At 38.8% G+C, this 24,254-nt stretch overlaps 1 protein-coding gene across 2 annotated transcripts in view; it reads left to right on the top strand.

Moving 5' to 3' along the window:
• The first annotated feature begins 3,483 nt into the window (after positions 1–3,483).
• The window catches only part of LOC114350785 (fatty acyl-CoA reductase wat-like), a 52,720-nt gene continuing 31,949 nt past the window's right edge, over positions 3,484–24,254 (top strand). For both annotated transcript variants that reach the window (XM_028301718.1, XM_028301717.1), the window contains exon 1: positions 3,484–3,616. The gene's annotated coding sequence lies outside the window, so the exon portion shown is untranslated. The remainder of the gene's footprint in view (positions 3,617–24,254) is intronic.

Raw genomic sequence — 24,254 nt, 5'->3', positions numbered from 1 at the left:
TGGTGCATGTCACTATCGAGCGTCATCTGACAAAATTATGCCATTTTGATTTCATTGAGAAGTCAATTGAGTTGTGACATTTTATGCGCATAAGAAATCACTGCCATTGTTCAAATGATTAATAACAAAGGAGATAAAAAAAATACAATATTCATTTTAGTACATGGAAGGGAATAAATTTATATTTAGTTGTATGTAAATAAATCTGAAACAAAAAGAAGCAGCGCCATCTCTTGGAGGGTAGAAGTACTAACGAACTTTTGGTCTTTGGTTTTATTTTCTACTTTTTACCCAACAACAAAGAGGTCAAGTTTTTCATGATTTTGTTTGAGTATGTTTTCTTTTAAATTTAACCAAAGTGTCATAAGTTTTGGTTAGAAAATGTTGTAGATAGGTAAATTATTTTCAAGTTAAGCCACAAAATGTAAAGTTATTTTAAAATGTTTACTAAAACATTAAACCAATAAAAATTCACAGGCACCCATCATTGGCTGACCCCTCCGCGCGTCGCTTGACCCACCTTCATTACGTTCATTACTTAGCACGATGTATTAATGTATTTAAATTAAATTTAACTTAATTATTCATACGATTGTACTGACATGTAACCTTTAAAACGAATGCTATATTTGTTCTAAAGCTTTCCAAAAGGGATTTGCTTTGAAAAAAGTAGGTACGGTTTAAATTCAATACATTTTACTTTATAAGTACTTTTGTATAAAGTATCGGTACTACATTAGTTTCATTCCACAGCTTTGCCTTTCAGAAGAACTATTATAAGTATTTTTGCTGAACAAAACTTACCTACAAAGTTACTGAGGTTAACTGTGTACTTAAAACTTGAAAAACTCGATTGGTTCAGGTGGGAATCGAACTCAAGACCTTCTGCTTGCCGAGTAAGCGACTGCTCCAGCTAGAACGGCAGCTACACTCGGCAAGTTTAATATCTAAGTAGTGTCTACATATTAGTTAAAGAGATGAATGAATGAAAGTCAAGTCCTTCATGGAAAACTATTAATATTAACTAACACAAGTATCTATTTTTACTTAAAAGAAAACCCCAATCGAAACCCTGTTATAAATGTAACTTGATACTGAATAAATATTTTTTTATATTTTGTATTTGTATTAGACAAACTTTGTTGAAACTTTAAATCATGTTAACATCAGGTACGTCAGAAGCATAAAATATAGTATGGTGATAATAAATAACCCAAAGTTGTGTAGATGCCGCGGATCGAACCCGGGGCCTTGATCAATGTTGTCGCGGGTCCAATGACAGTTTACCTCTCGCCCGGGACAAACTTGACCTTCACTGGTTGGGTTATTGGCGGTCAAGCTGTAGATCCTGGCTACGGCTACTATTATCGAAATCTAGATAAAGTCAGGGCAAAAGCTATTTCCAAGTAGAGCTGAATAGTCCGAACTGTCCTAACCGGGCACTGAACCTGCGCCCTTGCGTTTCAATCTTCTATGCCATAAAAATGAATCGCAAAATGTATTGGTAAGCGCATAACTCAACAACGCCTGGATCAATTTTCATCATCAACAGCCCTTTACAGTCCACTGCTGGACTATGAGCCTCCTCCACTTTAGTGGAGGGTTTTGCCATAATCCCCACGCTTGGCAGGCGGGTTGGAGATCGCAGTTTAAAAGATTGATGTTTTTCAGAGAGCGCTGCTGCCCGTTCTCTGTTTGATGTGTAGTCCCTAAGTCGCCTCTTACGACACCCGCGGGAAGAGTAGGGGTTGGTGACAAATGTATTCTACTCTGCCGTCACCAGCACACGGCACGATCAATTTTACCAATTCTTTTTTTTAATTGTTCGTTGAAGTCCAAGGTCCAAGGATGGTTTTTACGGCGAGAAAAATCCCGAAACATCACCCCTAAAGGGGTTGAACGGGGTCCACGCGAACGAAGTCGCGGGCGGCCGCTGTCAATAATAAAATAACAAAAAGGTTGTACTATGCCCTCGAAAGCGATTGCAATAAAAATGCGTCGTCAGGACGTACGTGTACATCGGGGGCAGGGGAGTGCAACCTTTTATTATATTGTAAGGGCCTTATTAATAAAAATTACGCCATAGTTGAACTCTGGCTTAAGTTGTCATTAAGTATGGATTATGTCATTTTAACTCAGAGTTCATTCTAGGTGTAACTTTTCATATAAGGGGGTAAACGTATCTTAATAAATACGCACGATGAATACTAGTTTAAAATGACATTTCCATACTAAATGTCAATTTAAACTTTAAACTAGTGATCAACGCGAGTTTAACTTTTTGTAATAAGGTGGAAGAGTCCTAAACTACAGACTGTTATTGGTTCGTGTGTCACCCTGTGCGTCCATGCACTGTGAGACCTCATAGTAATGTTTGTGAATACGGGCGTTTGTTACCTGCCATCTCCTACTCAGGTATACTTCGTTGAGGAAAACCCGACAAATATTTTTTGTTCTCTTATTAGGTATAAGAACATCTTACAAGTGTGTCGGTCAATATTTTAGTTTTATGTATGATATTGTCCTCTTTATTACAAATATTTATTCATATTGCATATATTTTGAAGTCGTGGCTACCTGTAATTGAATCTACACAGTTTATTTTACGTTTAGTGGATCAATATTGGTTTAGGAATCGTTTGGTTTCCTTAATAAATAAAAAATAGTAAGTCGTTTATAGGCCGCTACCAACCGGGCGATGTGGAAATCATTGGGGAGGCCTAAGTTCAGCAGTGGACGTCCTGTGGCTGAGATGACGACGATGATGAAGGCGTTTACGACAAAAAATTGGTGTGTCACAGAAAGACTCGACGTAGTAGCCCATGATAATTATTTAAAATTACCCGGTTTTCCCTGGGTCTCAAACTTTCTCTTATCAATTTCCATCTACGAGTAAATCAGTTCAGTGGTTTGAAGATAAAGATAGACAGATAACTTTCATAATATTTATAGCTAGTTGACCCAGTGAACTTCACCTATGTTCATCAGAAATAACGTATTATTCTGATGGTGAAAGATTTTTCCAGTCCAGTAGTTTCGGAGCCTATTCAATACCAACAAACAATCGAATCTTTCCTCTTTATAATATAGACTAGCGGACGCCCGCGACTTCATACGCGTAGATCCTGTTTTACCCTCTTAGGGGTGGAGTTTCCAATCCGTTCTTAGTGAGCACTTACGTTCTAAAAGGAACCCCCATGCAAAATTTGAGACTCCTAGCACTTGTAGTCCGGTGCGGACCCGCTCCGCACGGCCAATCTGTATGAACTTCTAGGGAGCGTTTTAGAGTAATGCGGTCCGGAGGAACCGCTCCGCTCCCTAGCAGTTCATACAAATCGGCTGTGCGGAGCGATCCGCACTGACAGTCCGCGTGACACTAAAACCAGCCTTAGCTTTTATAAAATTAAATATAGATTACGGATTAAAAACGCGCCCAATGGTTGCGCACCTCTGTCCGTCCAAGATCCACAATCAGCAAGTTTCGATTCTTGTAATCCACAGTCCTTGCCCCACTGTGCGGTCGATACGACGCGTGCTTTAGTTTAATTGTAATTGAACCAATCAATAAGTATAGTGATATTTGTATTAGTACTTCAAGAGAACCAAGGAAATACAGGTAAGTACATTTGGTCAACTTTTTATTCTTATTTTTTCTTTATTAAGGAAACAAACAGCATGAATTGATACATGTGAACTTAAAAAACAAAAACAGTACAGTAGCCTAATCAGTTTCCACAGATAAACTTTACAAGTTAATCGAAAGTTATGCAGAGTGCGAGCAATTTATAATCACAAAATAAAAAAAATGCACAACCAAACCTTACATTCTTAAGTGAATTAAAAAAAAATCTTTATAATATTAAAGTTTGAAATCTATAAACCCTTCAATAGGCGACTAAACTGCGCCAACTTCAAATGAAATATGTCGATATCACTGTAAGCATCATTATACTTACTCGTATTACTAGCTCTTATAAGAAAACTGTTACATTTGTAATTAGTCTTGCAAACACTTTGTTATAAGTTAAAAAAGTAACTTTAAAATAAACTTAGCTTAGGCTGAGTTGCACCACCTAACTTTAACGGTAGCTATAGCATAACCGGTGCTTTTAGTATGGAGTTTGACAGATTTTTGACGTTTGTCAAAGTTAAAGTAAGATGGTGCGACCCAGCCCGGCTTTGCGCGGTTGCAAGTATCAATAAACCTTCCTCTTGAATCAATCTATCGTTGCGTAGTTTTAAAGATCTAAGCATTAGGGACAGACGGACAGGAAAGCAAATTTGTTTTATAATATATAGTGATGACATAGCTTTTGCCCGCGACTTTGTTAAGAGCGTATCAAACTTACAGAGATGATACTATGACCATCTATATATATATATACTTATGTATAAAAAAAATACTATAGTAGAAACACAGTATGTATATTGATTTATCTACTGTGGTAAAAGTATCACCAATTCTGAGATAAGATTTTTTTAATTTTGTTTAAATCCCCAATTTTGATCTCTCGTTGCTCTGTGTATAAATGGGAAAATATTTTTCAAGATTTCATGAATAAGAAAAAGAAAGGCTCAAAATTGAGAATTGAAAATAAACATGAAAAAAAAAACGTATCTGAAATGGTGATACTTTTCCAAAAAAATTTTTTTGTATAGATGGCCATCCGTTAGTCCAATGTTCCGCAAACTTTTTGTGTTCAAGGTCAAGGTACATCTAGGAAAAACTAAATTTTTTGGAAGTACACCCACAAATGAAAAATCAATTTTTAAGTAATTACCTTTAATAGACTGTCCCTTATTTACCAAAAAAAAGTTTATAAGATAAGATAAGATAACCTTATTTTGAACCCTCCAATGATCCAACACCATCTAATGATCACAGTACAATGTGTGCCGCGGTACACCTTTTGCGGAACACTGCACTTTACGGGACACCCTGTATAGTACTTAGGTATTCACAAAGATTAGCATAGCCAGCTAATTTATTTGGGATAGGTATGTAAAAAAGCCTAAACGGTATTTTTTTCTTTGTAAACCAGTTTTGACAAAAGAGGCTTGTCTGATAAATGATGATAAAAAATTTTTGATTTCGTAAGCCTGTTTTTATAAAAAAAAATATTAAGGATCTGCCACCTAACCTTGAATAGCGATGAGAAAAAAACTTAAAATACAAATGACAGCATGTTAAACTAAGTATAAGTGGTATAAGTACGCACTGTTTGAAGAGTTTGTTTGGTTTTTTTTAACGCTCTAATCTCAAGAACTTCGGTTTGAAAAAATATTTTTGTGTTGGATAGCCCATTTATCGACGAATGCTTTGCTGACTGTACATTTTTAATCGGCAACAAACAAAAAATAGAGAATCATGTTTTTTCCGAAAAAACCCGTGGTTCCTTGACATTTGGTATAAAGGTAGGCGATATATCGGCTCTCTTTGGTTCCGTGATCGAAATAGTTACTATGTTTACTTTTATCTGTGCTTTTATTTAACCTTTAACCACGGTTTTCCCTGTGTATCTTTTTGTCTACGAGGAAATTCTTGGCTTTCATCTAACCCTATGGAAAGTGTGCCTCATCATCATCCTCATCTCAGCCATAGGACGTCCACTGCTGAACATAGGCCTCCCCCAATGCTTTCCATGTTGCTCGGTTGGTAGCGGCCTGCGTCCAGCGCTTTCCTGCTTCCTTTACGATGTCGTCGCTCCACCTTGTGGGTGGACGTCCCACGCTACGTTTTCCGGTACGCGGCCTCCACTCCAGAATTCGGAATCCTCAACCACAGAGGAACTAGCTATCCTAGACCTCTAAATAAGAGCAAAAATGTGCAGTTTCATATACTGTTAATGGTACCAAAATCCTTTAACAAATATGTATCTTCCAACACGTTTGTTGATTTACCAAATGAGTACAGTCAACAGATTCTGATACTGAACGTGATTGTGAACAAATACAATATGTCGGATTAAAAACACTACCGTGTGGTTCCGGCTGAGTAGATTAATGCCTGTTTTCACAAACAAACAATACTTAATTTATAAGTGACGCCTATGAAAACAAAATTCCTAATAAATGTTACCATAGGGGTCACTTCAAACGGGCATAAAACCTTCACTCTTCCCGTGGATGTCGTAAGCGACTAGGGACAAATTATGCGAACATCAGGCCTCCCCAACCCGTCTGGCCAGAGCGTGGGACTAGGGGAGTGTAATTAGTAGTAGGCAAATACTTCTCTTTTGCCTCTGAGTTTGTAGAGACTCATGCTTTGGTTGGCAGTCTTGGTCCCGATTAAAAAAACTCTTAAAACTCATTTATTTCTGTAAATAGGATTAAAAAATTAACTTTAAAAAAAATAAAACCGACTTCAAATGCGTGAACACAAAAAAAAACTAAAAATTAAAAATATTGCGTATAAAAAAGTTCATCCCCAATTTTCCACCCTTGGGGGTGAAATATTTTCTTCAAATTCGCATGAAACCACCCTTTTGATAATACCTATTCAACAAAAAAATTATCGTTCAAATTGATTTATAATCGGCGGAGATATTGCGTATAAAAAAGTTCATCCCCAATTTTCCACCCTTGGGGGTTGTTCTTTCTATTATTAAATTTAAATGGGACCACCCTTGAGGTATTACCTATACGCCGAAAAAAGATTTGTTCAAATCGGTTCATAATTGGCGGAGTTATCGCGTAACAAACATAGAAAAAAAAAAAACATACGGGTCGAATTGAGAACCTCCTCCTTTTTTGAAGTCGGTTGAAAAAGCACTTTTACACGTCCCAGTATACCACCTACCACTGCTTAAGGACAATAAAGTGCTGAGAATAAGCAGCGCAAGAAACTCTGTCACTATTGTCAGCCTCTTTTTCAAAGGTTTACAGGCTTTCAAATGTACTTACAAAGTTATAAATATTTATGTGAGCTAGGCAGTAACGCATCCCAAACATTTTTCATCGACGATTTTTTTAAATAATCATCGACTTTATCTAAGTAGACCTTTTTCATTAAGGTACTTTTAATATGTGCTTTGAATTTATGAATAGGTAGTTCTACAACAGTTTGTGGTAATTTATTAAAGAATTTAATACATTTTCCCATAAATGAATTACCAATCTTATGCAATCTGAAATTTGGAACGGCAAGTTTATTTTTGTTTCTTGTATTAAAGTTATGCAAATCGCTCTTTTTCGTGAATTGCTTTACAGTATTTATTACTGAAAGCTAAATAAGTATTTTCAGATACTTAACTCCTTGTTACTATAGCGCAAGTTGCTTTATAGCAGGGGTTCCTTACCTTATATGACGCGCCCTCATTCGACCAAACAAAAATTCCGCGCCCCCATCCTCCAGTCCAGATTATTTATTGGTCGTATCAAGCAGTCTGGGATGCATTCTTTCAGCGATCGTAGGTTTTATACAGAACTACACAGATGGCCCGCGCCCCCTTTAAAAAGGTCTTTATAAAGAGATTCGAAACATCAATAACATGGAGTTTTCAAAGCATGTCCCGGTGGCACAACTACATAGTTGTGCAATGCGGTTGGTCCATGGGGCAACAGACGCGGACAAAGCCGCGGGCTTAAGTAGTAAGCTATAATGTGTAATAATGCTATCAAAGTAATGTGATTTTGCGGTCTAAAGGCCTTGTCGTAGTCGCCATCTTCATTACGTGACATATAGGACGGCGCGCAAAAAAATGCAGACGTAGGAGATAGCAAATAAGTTATTGTTTATTATTCATAATCAACAAGTCGTTTAGTCTCCACTGCAGCACGATCCTCTCTAGTTTTTTTTCATCCAGAACGAGGAAGCTCTTGGCCTGTATCTCACCTGATGGTAAGTGATGATCAGGCCGAAGGTGGAAGCGAGCTGCATCCGGAATCCTCAACCACGGAGGAACTGGCTATCTTACCTCTAACTGCCGGAACACAACAATGCTGTTAACATAGTTGTTATGGCGACAGACTTAGGTAAGATGGTGGTAGCTAGCCAGGCGGACTTAGAACAAGCCCTACCACCAACCAAACCAAATTCTTTGTTTGTTTTGCCGACTCTACACCGTGTGGGGTCAGTCAATCGGGGCACTTAATTTTAATAGTTATAATAGCCAATACAATTGTCTACGCGTTCTTCCGTGTCACTTCCTCAGTGGTTGCACTGAGAGGAAAACAATAGAAATTTCACAATATGGTTGCATATTATTAACTTCCGTGGTTAGAAATAGGTCGAGGGTTCGATTCTCAGATAGGACATGGAATTTGGATAAAGCGTGGAAGTCGTAAAAAGTCGACTTAGGGTGGATTCGACCAAGCAAGAGTAAAATTAATCTCAGAATTAATCGTCAGTTTTGACATATTTCCCATACTGAAACTGCCAATGTGCCAGTTATACCAGGAGTTATTCGCAGACAAAAGTTTGGTTGACTCGGGCCTTAGGAATAAAATTTACTTCCATGGCTGTTAGAAATAGATCGAGGGTTCGATACCTAGATAGAATATGGAAAACCAATAGGTTCTTATCAGATCAGGCACATTGTATAGTCGTACGGTTCAGGTGGTGTAGAATTTGACCCCATTCTTCACGTGAATGTCGTAAGCGACTAAGAGACAAATATGCGAGCATCAGGCCTCCCCAACCCGTCTGGCCAGCGTGGGGAGTGTAGGACAAATCCTCCATTTGCTGGTAAATCAAAGGGTCGTGCCAGGAGCACGACCCTGATGATGGCGTTCGTTCGTTTCAGCCGAAAGACGTCCACTGCTGGTCAAAGGCCTCCCCCAAGGATTTCCACAAAGACCGGTCCTGCGCCGCTCGCATCCAGGCACCTCCCGCGACCTTCACCAAATCGTCGGTCCACCTAGAGGGAGGCGATGATGATGATGACGATGATGGTGTTATTGCATGATATTAGATATATTTATACTATAATAATAACAATTAATGATTTTATTTTATTTTATTTATTTATTCATGAATAGAACGGTAGTACCAACTAGTACCAATTACACTATTCAAACAAGACGTAACAAAGCTCAGAAGCATTTAAGTAATTAAAACAATTTAACTTAACTTAATTTAGGAAAAGTACATAATAAATGATGTCGCTTGTTACATTATTGTATGCATGAATTGTGCAACAAGGCCGTTGAACTCGGCATGCGTAACGTAGAGCTGTGGTTTGATTGGATGAACTTGAAAGGAGAATGAGATGTGTATCTCAAAGTCGAAAAAATACTTAAAACTCGTTTCCATTGGATTAGTAGTTACACCAGGCACAAGTAGCAACCAATCACAACATCTATAATTATCTCATAATAAATTCTATGAGGGAAAGTCGACTTAGGGCTAATTTCTCAATTGTCTGATAACTTTTAACTAAAGAATAAGTTTGGCACATGCATTGACAGTTTCAGTCACGAATGAAAAATTAGCTGATAGTTTACAATGTATGAATTACTCGCTTTTACCCGCAGCTTCACCCGCGTGAAATTTAGTTTGTCACAAATCGTCATAAATTATAGCCTATATGTTATTCTGCGTCAAAATCCGTTCAGTAGTTTTTGCGTGAAAAAGTAACAAACATGTTGACATCCAGACATCCACACAAACTTTCGCATTTATAATATTTGTAGGATTTATCCCCCTTTTCCTATTTTACTTTAATATTCGGTTAAACATCTAGCTTTGATTATAGCTACGTACGTATTGAGAGGCTCGTCGCTATAAATTAAGCCGCAGCTTTACAACACAGCCTTTCTGGTTTTTCCATAAACGTGGACATATTTAATGAGCCTTATTACAATGTAGTGTAATCAGATTTCCTATATCAAGTATTTTTGCCTTACCAAGGTTTTTATACGACTAAATGTATTCTATATTTTTGTAGGAATATCACCCTTGTTTCCTGCTACATAAAGTGCTACTGTGGTTACCTTGATATGCAGTTGTCTGTGCAAGACCTTTGCAGAAGAAATGACTCAGATTTGCGATTAAAAATGGCATTTCTTGACCAAATTAAGTACAACTGTGCATCTGACAGCGCGTTGACATTGACATCGCCCTTATGTCTTATGCCCTTATTTTAGTGTGAGTTTACATCGAAAATGACATTAAATGTACGACGGATTGCACAGCGCCCCTAGCGGAAACGTTCAAAAACAAAATTTTTTATATAGTTTTTTTTTAACTTGTTGGTGTAAACTCACACTCAGCCCACAGATGTATCAAAAGAGCGACACATAAATCCATGAGAATAAGATCATTCTCACTCTTTCTCGTAAATGTCGTAAGCGACTGGGACATTATGCGAACATCGTGGGGAGTGTAGGACAAATCCTCCATTTGCTGGTAAATTAGAAGACTCGTGTTCCTGCAGTGGCGACTAATTGATCTGATGATAATTATGTACCTTTAGAGAGGAAGTAAAAACACGTATAAATACGTAAAAACATAATTAACTCCTTTCTTCAGTCGAGTGTGAAATGCAATAAAGATTTGAGTATTGAGTAAAAACTGGACCATTCAAGTTCAAGTTCTGTACATTTCCGTAAATTATTCGCATACAATTAAATAGTTGCATGATCGAGGGAAATAATGACGGCTTTTATACCCAAAAGAGATGGATTGTCAGTAGACCCACTGCAAACAAACAAATCTTCATAGCTACTAGACATGATGTTGTTCAAATCGAGTCAAGTACGAGACTAACCAAACATGAACATGACCGAGTAAACTCTGTGCAAATTCTGCCTTATAGAAGAAGAAACAGCCATGCATGTTCTCCGCGACAGTGTCTTTCGCGCAAATGTCTTTCGCGCAAGTGTCCCGATACGTGCCGAAACCACACGTTTCTACTGAACCTTTTTCACATAGAAGTCAAGACCTGGACAATCTACGTCATCGGCGACGGTCAACACTCGACCGGAATGCACGTAAATTATATGTAACATAAGTGTTTAAGATACAATAAAAATATTACATTACATAAAGACATGGCCGTTGGGGCAAAAAAGTTCTCGAGTGGCGACCACGGGCTGGGATACGTAGCGTGGACCGACGATCTGGTAAAGGTCGTGGGAAGAGCCTGGATGCGGGCAGCGCAGGACCGTTCATTATGGAAAAACTTGGAGGAGGCCTTTGTCCAGCAGTGGACGTCATTTGGCTGAAACGAACGAACATAAACGTATCTCTATTTACCTACAAAACATTTGCTGAGTTCCGGCAGAGTATAAAATAGGACCTCTCCCACTATGGCGTGGATGTCGTAAGCGACTAAGGGACAAATATGCGAACATCAGGCCTCCCCATCCCGTCTGGCCAGCGTGGGGAGTGTAGGACAAATCCTCCATTTGCTGGTAAATTAGAGAGGGTCGTGGTCCTGCAGTATGATGATAATGAAGTAGTTAGGTACCTATAAAGTAGTTGTTTAAAGAAATCTTAGTACAAAAATAAACTAGTATTTTTATTGTTTTCGGATTTTCCCGTTACCCACGCGGAAATGAATGATATTTTCCAAACAGATCATATTATTATCTCTTTCTAGCAAGTTCCATATATTATTCCTATAATTTGCATATATACGTCATATAACAGAGCATAATAATAAAATAGTGCAATTATGTAGGCCATTTTAGCATTACATTTACCTACGTCTACACTAATGATAAGAGGAAAGATTTGTTTGTTTGTATTACTACTTTACTTATAGGCTCCGAAACTATTGGACCGAATTAAACATTCTTTCTCCATTATTATTTTTGGTATAATATTATATTTATATTTATATTAATTTAATCTGCGGTTAAGATAGGCTATTCGAGAAATTCAGTAAAAATTACTGAAAAACTGAAAATTGTGTTATAATCCAACTCTCTTAACAAAATGACTATTAGGTACAGTTAAATAAAATAAAACCGTACGTGTCCGATTCGCGCCTGACCAGTTTATGACGCACTTTCTTCAAGTACAGACAACAACACAAATACATTTTTATTGCAAAATATTATTACTTAATACAACGGCTTAAGACGCCACAGTGTTCAGCTTGCCGTAAACGTCATACGCTCGTACCCAAACATTACTATGAGGTCTCACAGTGGTCGCACAGGGTGACACACGAACAAATCACAGGACTCTATTCAACGCTGTGCGTTCGGTTTGCTGCTTCTCTCAAGCAAGCATCGTTTGTGAATACGGGTTACGGGCGTTAGTTTGAAAGTTAGTTTCAAAGACAATGGCCCTTACACATCTTCGTTTGAGCAAAGAAAATACGCAACCGAGCGATTTCAAAATGGCCGCCATTAAAGACAATTTCGATTCATGAACACGCACCGAGGTATTTCCTTGTGAAGTTGTTGTTTCATCGATAACTACGAGTTAAGATTTGTTAATTTTACAATATTTACTCAAATGGCGGTATCTTTAGATTGCGTTGGCAGAAGCTTAATTTTTTACAGTTTTAATGGACCACAGACTAGGGCATGAATATCGGAATCTCGGAATCTCGTAATATCGGAATCTCGGACTGCGAGATCCGATATTTCAATTCCGATATTGAGCGACCCAATATCGTAATATCGGAATCAGATAAAAGTTTTAATTGAGATTTTAAACAAAGCGTTTAAACTCGCCACAACCTGCCACAAAGCCCAAAGTACATGATAGGCAAAGACCAATGATTTTCTCATGTCTCTCACCATCACTTTTTGTTCCACTGCAAATATTTTAATATCTTTACTAGGTATTTATGGTTAATTTAACTTGTTCTAAATCAATTTAAGCATTTCCCATAGGTGCTTGGTCAACAAAGAACGACATCTCAACTCCCTTTCAAACATTAATTTTACTGGACCGTCAGTTCTGCGTACTATGTGTCCTGCCATTGCCATTTCAGCTTGCTAATCTGTCGGGCTATGTCAGCGACCTTAGTTAGTTTACGGAGCTCCTCATTTCTGATTAGATCTCGTAAAGAAACACCAAGCTTATCCCTCTCCATTGCATGTTGTGCGTGTCCTCTCCATTGATGCTATATTCAAATGCCACATTTTCAAGCAGTATATCATCACTGGTCTGGTAACACACACTAATTGAAGACTTTCGTTTTCGTATTCGACGATTTACCTCTTTCTCGAAATTGCATCTAACTACCTAGCTGATCGTTTGTCCGAGATAGACATACTTACTTGTCAACAATCTCGAGAATCGAGCTCTTAACCGAAACTGAGTAAGGAGCAACATGGACATTCGACATAAGCTTCGTTTTTTCCATATTCATCCGAAGGCCTACCTGTTGGGAAACTCGATTAAGGTATTGGAGCATTGTGATAAGATCTTCCAACGGTTCTGCCTTAGTACGCAAAACAGACGGACGATATGGCAGCAAGGTTCTGAAGTGGAGGCCACGTACCGGAAAGCGCAGCGTAGGACTCATAATCACAAGGTGGACCGACGACCTCATAAAGGTAGCAGGAAGGCGCTGGATGCAGGCTGCCACCAATCGGCCATTGTGAAAATCGGCATCGGAGCCTGTATTCAGCAGTGGACGTCCTATGGATGACATATGGCTGGCTAGTGGTTTTGTGAGTTGTACATCGATAATCAAAAAGGAACAAATTACAAGCATATTCAAGTTTTTTACCACTCTCTACAATTTTTGTAACACGTGATTTGAATGACTCTAAAATTCGTTCCGCCAACATAAAACTGGGTAATATAATGAAGGAGTAAAAGTTTGTTTGATACCTGTGATTTTACAAAAACACTTTAATTATGTGCTAGTCCATAATATAGGCTCATTATCAGTAACCATTCATTATCAGGTGATCCTTCTGCTCGTTTGCCTCTTGTCACATAAAAAACCAAATGCAATAGATACCCATAACGTAAAAATAGTTTTAAAATACTTCAGTTTTATGAAGTGCTGTTTTGTACCAAATTAAAGATTTTGATTAAAATCATTATTTTATTGTAAACAATCCAGAATTATTACGAATATAACCAAATATTAATTTTATAGCATATGAACTCAATTCCGATATTAATATCGGAATTCCGATATTGAGATCTAATATCGGAATCCAATATCGGAATTGAAAACCTTCCGATATTACATGCCCTACCACAGACTCCACGCGTACCTGAAAAAATGCTGAAAGATAGATTAGAAGGACGGACCTACACGCCACGTCTAACAAAGTAATCTTACACAAGAGTTCCTTTTTCTCCTTTTGAGGTACGGAAACTTAAATATGGAGCCGTTTTTATAGAAATGGTACCTACTTTTCATCCCCTATGAAATGCCTAGATGAATTTTCGCGTATATTTTCAAGTCGATAACGACACATATCGCATGATCGACTATTTCACATTCCTAACACCTACGTGACCGTACGTACCGTACAGGCTGTACGGTACAGCAAACACGACAAAATGTTGATTTAGATTGAATAACAAACAATTGCGCGTTGATTTGTTTATATTACACAAACCACGTAATAGTAAGACGTAGGTAGGTACCTACCTACGTTTTTGTTGAAGAACATCAAAGTTGTAGATTTGAATCGCGCGAAATACCCTCAATGCCTCTAGACGAAAGTCTATAATCAGTGTGTGTTACCAGTGATGACTATGGCTCCGAAACATGGCCTCTCACTATAGCCCTCATAAAAAAGCTTAAAGTTGCACAGCGTGCGATGGAAAGGCCTAATGTTTGGTGTTTCTTTACGAGATTGAATCAAAAATGAGGAGATCCGTAAACGAACTAAAGTCGCTGACATAGCCCGACGGATTAGCAAGCTGAAGTGGCAATGGGCAGGGCACATAGTACGCAGAACCGACGGCCGATGGGGCAGCAAGGTTCTGGAGTGGAGGCAGCGTGAGACGTCCAAGGCGCTGAATGCATGCCTCTACCTACCAATTCTAAATGTGGAATTCATTGGAGGAGGCCTATGTTCAGCAGTGGACGTCCTGTGGCTGAAATGATGATTATGAAAGTCTGCAATACATAGCTAGTGCTATCCATGGGGAGTGTAGGCCAAATCCTCCATTTGCCTCTGGTAAATTAGAGAGGGTCTTGTTCCTGCAGTGGAGACTGAATGACCTGATGATTATGATGACAATAAATTTTATTAACGTCATTTAATCAATACCAGGAAGTTCAACAAAGTGGTCATTCAACTTCAGTTATTTTGAGGAATGAATGTATAATACAAGCATATACTACAAACCGTTATAAAAACTTTGAATAAAACCTGTTTAAAGCACGCGCAGCTAGGGTTGCCAGGTCCAAAAACACAAAAGCCGGACTCTGTGCTTCATTTGGCCGGACATTTTACCCTAAACGGACATACCTTTTTAATAGCTAACGTACCATGTCACGGGGGGGGGGGGTGCAATAAGCGTCATAGCTCATGAGTGGGTACTATCATCTTTGAATGAATGAATTATTCTGTGGCTCGAGTTTCGACTGGCGCGGCAGCCATATATAAAGCCTAATAAAAGCCGGACAGGCCGGACAAGACAATATTTGGCCGGACAAGCATCTAAAAAGCCAAACATGTCCGGCTAAAGCCGGACGCCTGGCAACCCTACGCGCAGCCTCCGATATTTTTGGCACTCTACATGTTTATTATTATACCTACTTAAGACGCAATAATGACTAAACAAGTTAGTGACAGCCGAATGACGTCCACTGCTGGACAAAGGCCTCCCCCAAAGATTTCCTTAACGACCGCTCTGCACTGCCCGCTTCCAGGTACTTCCCGCGACCTTTACCAGATCTTTGGTCCACTAATCAGTCAGTATGTTGCCTTATTGCCATTTAATCATTATTTCAGCCACTGTCTACGAGGGCTGCACTAAAAGTATCGGGAATGGAATATTTCCACTGTTCCAGTCATATTAAAATCTATTTAATTGCAAAGTCCAGGGTTTTAAAAATCGTATACCATTTATTTATTTAAAAAAAGATTCTCGGTCGTATCACAAGGTCTTGTCAAACTTGTTTAGTCGTTGAGAAAATGGAATTGACTCGAGAAAATTCAAGAGCGATGATTTATTATGACTTTTGAAGTGGTTTAACACAAAAACAGTGTGTTGACCGGATGATTTCTGCATTTGGTAATGAAGCCCCATCCAAAACCACAATTTATCGCTAGTTTCCTGAATTTCAACGTGGACGTGTCAAGCTCAGTGATGATCCCCGTCAAGGTCGTCCAAAAACTGCAGTCACCTAAGAAAACGTTGATGCTGTGCGTAAGCTGATTGAAGAAGATCGACATGTGATATACCGCGAAATTCAGGCAACTTTAGACATTGGCATGAGTCAAATACAAATAATCTTGCATGAACAATTAGGTGTAAAAAAGTTGTTTTCCCGATGGATACCGCATTCGCTCTGTGAAGAGCAAAAAGCAGCTCGCGTTACTTGGTGCGTCAGAACTCTCGGGAGATTACATGCAGGATCCTCAAATGCTGTATACAACATCGTATCAGGTGACGAATCATGGATATACGCGTACGAACCCGAAACAAAAAACCAGTCACGAGTTTGGGTGTTCGAAAATGAATTAAAGCCAACAAAAATTGTTCGTTCACGGAGTGTTGCAAAAAAAATGGTGGCCACGTTTGTCTCCAAAACCGGCCATGTTGCGACTATTCCTCTTGGGGGACAAAGAACGGTTAATGCAGATTAGTATGCTAGCATTTGTTTGCCACAGGTCGTTTCTGAACTCCGTAAAGAGAACTGCAACCGCCGCATCATCCTCCATCACGACAATGCGAGTTCTCACACCGCGCACTGAACAAAGGAGTTTTTAGAGCAAGAAAACATAGAATTATTAGTCCATCCGCCGTACAGCCTCGACCTAAGCCCTAATGATTTCTATACTTTCCCTTAAATAAAGAATAAATTGCGTGGTCAGAGATTTTCATCACCTGAAGAAGCTGTGGAAGCCTACAAAACGGCCATTTTGGAGACCCAAACTTCCGAATGCAATGGTTGCTTCAATGATTGGTTTCGTGTATGGAAAAATGTGTCAAATTTCGCGGAGAATACTTTAAAAAGCAATAAATACATTTTTAAATAGTAATGATGTTTCACTTCCTTGATTCCCGAAATTTTCAGTGCCGCCCTCGTACTACTGAACATAGGCCTCCTCCAAATCCCCAATGATTCTAGATGGACCAGTGGAAGCTCTATATCTAGCGGCTTTTTAAAACCTTTTTATAAGTTATGTCAATCCACATTTTCTTTTTAGCATGGTCGTGCAATTTGGTTGAAAATCTATTTTATTTAATATTTAATGCTGAAGTGTGTGTTTGTTTACTTGAACGCGCTAATCTCAGGAACTACCGATCTGATTTGAAAAATTCTTTCAGTGTTAGATAGCCCATTTATTGAGGAAGGCTATACCATCACGCTACGAGTAATAGGTGCAGAGCAAAAATGAAAAATGTTGCGAAAACGGGTTTTCCGCGTACGAGGTCTCGGGCACAGCTAGTAAATAAATAAGCGACCCTCCAATCCATCTCTGAATTATTGATCGACAATACCAAATAAGTATTAGATTCTTGTCGCTTACGACGTTTTGGGAAGAGGCCTTCCCATATTTTGTCGCTTACGACATTTTGGGAGGAGTGGGGTCTTATATGCCGGAACCACACGGCCAAGTTAAATATTGCTAAAATTACATATATTAAAAGCCAGTGCGAACGATTTTTTGCCGTTAAAAATACACAAAAACCCTGTTGACCCATTCAATTGAGAAACCAGTACTTGACGTCAGAATTAAAATATTCCACCGTGACGTTTCGCAAATTTGAACTTTGGCAGCTTTATTTAAAGTTTATTTTGCTAATCCACTTAAAGTTGTTTGTGGGATCGAATTACTTTTTGTTTCATGTGTAGTATCATCAGCGAATTTTATTTTTGCTAGATAGTAAAATTTCCATCACATAGAATGAGGCAATACCTTATAAAAATCTACGGCTGAGTCGCACCATCTTACTTGACTTTGACAAACGTCAAAATTCTGTCAAAATCCATATAAAAACACCGGTTAACGTTATAGTTTTGGTCAAAGTTAGATGGTATAGAAATAACCCAACGGTGTCGGCATCTAACTGGTTATTGAATAGTCTTCATAATCATCAGGTCATTTAGTTTCCACTACAGGAGGAGCACACAGACACGACCCTCCTTACACCAGAGGCAAATGGAGGATTTGTCCTACACTCCCCACGCTGGCCAGACGGGTCGGGGAGCCTGATTTTCACATATTATTTTGTCCCGTAGTCGCTTACGACGTTGTGTCATGTTATTTTGCTTTATTTGTTCGCAGTATATTTTACATCTTGATAACAATTTACAGGTTCCATTACTAAGCATTTGATAAGGTTTATTCATATTTCAAGTCAAATTAAACTGTCTAAGACTCAATCAGATACTAACATTTCTGTTGCAATGCCTTTTAGGTTTATATGATTCGCTTCTAAGCATGATATTATCACATTGTAAATTGCCAGTCATTGGACATTAAGGGCCATGTAGTCGAGTTATTTTAGACAGGTGTGGTTTGTATGGACTTTGACAGATTTTTGACGTTTCGTTTCAGCCAAATGACGTCCACTGCTGGACAAAGGCCTCCTCCAAGGCTTTCCACAATGCACGGTCCTGCGCTGCCCGCATCCAGGCTCTTCCCGCGACCTTTACGAGATCGTCGGTCCACCTAGTAGGAGGCCTGCCCACGCTACGTCTTCCAGCCCGTGGTCGCCACTCGAGAACTTTTCTGCCCCAACGGCCATCGTCTCTACGAGCTATGTGCCCCGCCCACTGCCACTTGGTTTTAGCAATTCTGCGAGCTATGTCGGTCACTTTGGTTCTCCTGCGGATCTCCTCATTTCTGATTCGATCACGCAGGGAAACTCCAAGCATGGCCCGCTCCATCGCCCTTTGGGTGACCTTGAGCCTTCTTATGAGGCCCATAGTAAGCGTCCACGTTTCGGATCCATAAATCAACACTGGCAGCACACACTGCTCGAAGACTTTTGTCTTGAGACACTGCGGTATTTCGGACGTGAGTATATTGCGTAGCTTCCCGAACGCTGCCCAGCCGAGTTGGATTCGACGATTGACCTCTTTCTCGAAGTTGGCCCTACCTAACTGGACTGTTTGTCCCAGGTATACATAATTGTCAACAGCTTCGAGTGTAGAGTCTCCAACCTTCAAAGGAGTGGGTGCGACACGGTTATTAGACATGATTTTTGTCTTGTCCATGTTCATTTTGAGACCCACTTGTTGAGAGGCTCTACTGAGGCCATCGAGCATTGTGCCTAGATCTTCCAAGGTTTCAGCCATGACTACGATATCGTCCGCGAATCGAATTAATAATAAAATCAACAACGTCATCTAGAACTCCGTCGTGTTCGCAGTATTCATCCTCTACAATGCTCCCACTTTTCTGCGGAATATTCAGCAAATAAATTTTCCAACATATTTTTTTTCTGGTCCAAATTGGAGTCGATACTTTTTTCTGCTGGCTGTCTTTTAATATCACCCCAGACAAACTCAATTGGGTTCAGGTCTGGGTGGTAAGGAGGCAAACGCAACACTTCATGGCCGTTTGCTTTCAATAACTCATCAATTTTATATGTATTGTCCTCTGTGTAATGGCTTTTAATTAATTTGGATAAATCATCCTTTTTTAATTTATCATCAAAAGGCACCTCATGCCGTCGTAGCCAATCTTGCATTTCTGGCTTGGTAGAGGCCATCGTCGGCTTTTTTTCTACTCTAACCGAATGATAAGCTGCATTATCCATTACTATTACTGAATTTGGTGGAAAATTAGGCATCAGCTTTTCATTTAGCCATTTACTGAAATTCACGAAATTTATTGTATCGTGATAATCACCTGTTTTACATTTGGATTTAAATATCACAAGTGCTCCATCCTAAAATCCAGTGTAGCCACCACAATGTATGATGATCAAACGCTCTCCTTTACCAATATGAGACAATACTCCGTGTTCATCCTTTGATTGCCAACATTTTGAAACGTTATGAGACGCATTGACATAAGTTTCATCAAGATATAAAATATGTCTTCCTTCTTTACGATACTTTTTAATAGTATTTAGATATTTCCACCTCCACGATGTTATATTTGGCTGTTCAATAAGGAGTTTCCTTTTAGATCCGCATTTTTTAAAATTAAACCTAGGTCATGTAATAATAATCTTAAATATTCTCTGCCGCAGTATAATACATTATCTTCTCTAAGGGTAGCGTTCAAGGATTTCAGAGTTGGCATTTTTTTTTTAATGTGTAATACTGAGTAACTTTTCTTCTTATCATTTTTGTCCGAAAATCTTTCGACTCATCTTAAAAATGTAATCTCATGTATAGCCCTCACAAAGCGTCCGTAACAAATAACACAAGCGATCGCTAGCCGCATCGCCAGCGAAATGAATTTTGACAAGAATGCGCCTGCCGCCCGCACCCCGTACGGTCCCCGTTTTCGTCACGCCCCTGTGTCCCCGCGTTCCGCAGGCGAGGACTCATTTAACCGGTCTACCTATAGTGACGTACCTACCTACTAACATTGCCATAAGTGGTCCTATGTTCGATTCTCCTTGTTGGTAACTTTGGCCTTTTCTGTGTGCCTCCCAATACAGGATGGAAACGATAAGTGATCTCACTCAATTATTTTTAAACTATACAATATATCCCAAAACTGGTTACTGATCCTGAAAGTGCTTCACGAGCTCTATACACAACGGTACCAATAATAAGTTACAAAATAAAATGGACCTATCCGAAAAATCCAATGTTTCCAGCTTCCATACATTTAGTAAAACCACATAATATTAAAAACTATACAAGATATCCAAAAACTGGGTAAGCACGTACGCGGTAAGCACTTTCAGGATCAGTAATCAATTTTTCGATATCTTGTATAGTTTAGAAATAATCGAGTGATTATTACTAAACTATACAAGATATCGAAACCTTATCGTTTCCACCCTGTATGTACCTATAGTATAAGGGAGAGTCCGCTAATTTGGACCAGTTTTTTTTAATCCCATTTTACACTTAGTTTTCTTTTGTTTTTGCTAATGTCCATGGTATATAATAAAAGATACATTATTCAACTTACTATTTCATAAGTATTAATTAACATGATTGTTGTATATTTAGCACAAATCAACAAAGTACGAGTTCAGAGCTTCGGTCCAATTTAGCCAACCGGTTCGATAATTTGTACCACAGGGTTACTAAATTGGATTTCAATAAATGTCAAGCCTTTAAAAAAACTATGGCAAAATATTATACGATACGTTCTTAACAAATTAGGAAACGAAGAGAAACAGTAGTTAATAACATAGACAATCGATATTGTTTTACACGTTATCACGATTTTGAGTACAAGTTTTGTAATTCCAATTATCGTAACGCACACTTGTACCTAATCTACTTTGCCAGTCTTTTGCTTTCATTTATTGTTAGTCAAACAAAAAGTATGTTCTCAAAATTCGGTGATTTTTTTTTCGTGAGTAAAATAAAAGGTCTTTTATAACATGCAATAATTCGTTATTGCTCAAAACGTACAACTTAAATTTAAAAAATTAAAAACCAAATATCAGTTTTTTTATAATTTCTCCGGATCTACAAAGCTTTAGAATATGACGTATAGCTCAAAAAAAGGGAAATTGTGTGCTTTATTACTCACTTAAGTCAATTGTGTTACAACTTCAAATAAAGAACAGATAAACAAAAAAACGTATTTTAAAACACACAAAATAAGCCAAATTAAAAAATTTTTTTCTCGAAAGCTGTTGAAGATAGACCACGGGTTTCTTTTAGGAATTTACTTAGATTTACTTGTTAAATCATGTCATCTATTCACCAAAAAATGTCCGCTTCCAAGTGATTTTAAAAGACTGTGGGGTGGTACAATTTACCCGGCGGTACAATATACCGAACTCTCCCCTACCTACCTACTTACACCAAAGCACAGAATAAGTAATAGTACAGGTACAGAAGGATTACTCCGCCAGACGATTTAAATAAATGCGAGTCTTGCTACGACGCGATACAGTGGAATTCAGCTCGCACAGTACTACGTACCTACAATTTTATTCACCTACAAGTTTTGTCTCTTTCTATCGCGTGCCTCTGAACTCTTCTTACGCTGTTAGGGTTGCTGTCTAGTAAAAAAATAATTAATCTACTTATTTGTAATGAGGTACGTATGTAGGTAAGTACGCATTCATTATGGAAAACCTTGGGAGAGGCCTTTGTCCAGCAGTGGACGTCATTTTTGGCTGAAACGAACGAACGCATTCTGAGCAGTAGTCATAGTAGGTTAGGTTCCTATACTATCCTAAGAATTATTGATTACCTACATGGCCAACATACCTTTCAGCATCTTTGACGATAAACCCGACACCACCCTGGGACTGCTGGTCGCCCTCCCGGAAATAGAGCAGGTTTCCGGATTTGAGGATTATGGTGTCCTCCCCCTCTCTTCGGACTTCACATAATCCTACGATATCCCACCGTAACCTGCTCAATTCTTCCTCGAGTTCCACTAGCTTCACGTCTGTACGCAGTGTGCGAGCGTTGAAGGTTGCCAGGGCCAGAGGTCGTCGGTGTTGGTAGCTTGGCATCCCCCGGGGATTCTTCGCACCCCTTGCCCCACCGTTACCGTGACCGCTACCGTGGTCCGGGATAGTGGGGCCGCCGGGGACTAGGGGCCGTTTTATTGTGTGTACAACCATTCTGGAGAGGTTTTGCCCTAATCGCCACGCTTGGCAGGCGGGTTGGCGATCGCAGTTTTTTGTTTGGTTTCGCACGCAGACGCTGCTGCCCGTCTGGTGCTACAGGGGTTTTGTCGCCTCATACGACACGCCTCCTGTCGGCGGTGGGGAAAAGTATTCTTTTACGGCCGTCCCCACACGGCACTTTTGACGTTTGTTAAAGTTAAATTAAGATGGTACAACCCAGCCTTAGAGATTCTTACTTTTGGAGAGTTAAAAGGGCGTCAAGTTGCAATTTGCATTGAAGTAATATTCATTTTAAGGACGTTCAAGAGGTGTTTTGTCCAATGGTATCATCCAAACACTGGAATTTTCCCCTATATTATTTACTTTAATTGCAAAATAGCCGGGCCTCTTCAACGCGAGTGAATAACATCCTAGACTGCATCTCACTTAACACCAGGTGCAATTGCGGTCAAATACTTGTCTTGTTATGCATTAAAAAAAAGAGTTTACAGTAAAATTCAGTCAGTCCTTAATATTTTAATTTCCTGCTTAACTTGACCTTATTTTGGGCATTAAAATGCAGCTACCAACCTTGAGCACTTATTTAACCAACTTGTTTTGGAAAGTATTATGCAATTTACTCGAATGATTTTACAAATTACCACTATTTTGTTAATAAACAAAAGGTCTACTAGCAAAATTAACACGTAGGTACCTAACGCCCGTATTCACAAACTATGCTTGCATAAGTGAAGCAGCAAATGGAACGCACAGCGTTGAATAGAGCTGTGATTGGTTCGTGTGTCACCCTGTGCGTCCACGCGCACTGTGAGACCTCATAGTAATGTTTGTGTATACGGACGTTAGTGTTGCAAATCCTTGAATTCGAATTAATAAAGCTTCTTTTTTGTTTGTTTGTTTTTGCAGTATACAATTAACAATTCAATTAATATTCTAGAAGTTTATAACCTATTAAATTATCACACGTCCATTATCATTAACTATTATGTTAAAATGATTATAAATAGAGACTTAAATTAATTAAAAAACTAGAGGTCAGCGGGCTGAGTGCGATCAAACTAGCGAGCGCGTTTGATGTAACTCACACTAGGCCCTCAGGGCAGTTTTCCGCAACCACAGAGTTCTATTCGGTTCGGTTACAGAATAAATAAATTCTACCTTAAGTAAAAAACAGTTTGAATTGGTTTTTGAAAAGCAAATTTTAATCAATTTGCATTATCCACTATGGACTTTAAAACTCAGAGTTGCACCAATAACCGGTGTTTCTGTCGAACTCCATACAAAACACACTGCAGTTATCGTTAAAGTCACTGTTAAAGTTAGGTGGTGCAACTCAGCCTTAGATTTGTTATTGTTAATGTCATTTCTTGATGAGAGCGAGAGAAAAAGATAATAGTTACTAAATTACTAAAAAGACCTTTTGGTCAAAACATCATCTAGCACTAAAGTTCTCGAAAAGACAAATTCA

This window comes from Ostrinia furnacalis, unplaced genomic scaffold (genome assembly GCF_004193835.3).
Source record: "Ostrinia furnacalis isolate ACB-3 unplaced genomic scaffold, ASM419383v2 OfSCF0976, whole genome shotgun sequence".
In the NCBI taxonomy this organism is placed as follows: domain Eukaryota; kingdom Metazoa; phylum Arthropoda; class Insecta; order Lepidoptera; family Crambidae; genus Ostrinia; species Ostrinia furnacalis.
Note: the sequence above shows the minus strand (reverse complement) of the source record. Positions and strands in the feature narration are given on the sequence as shown.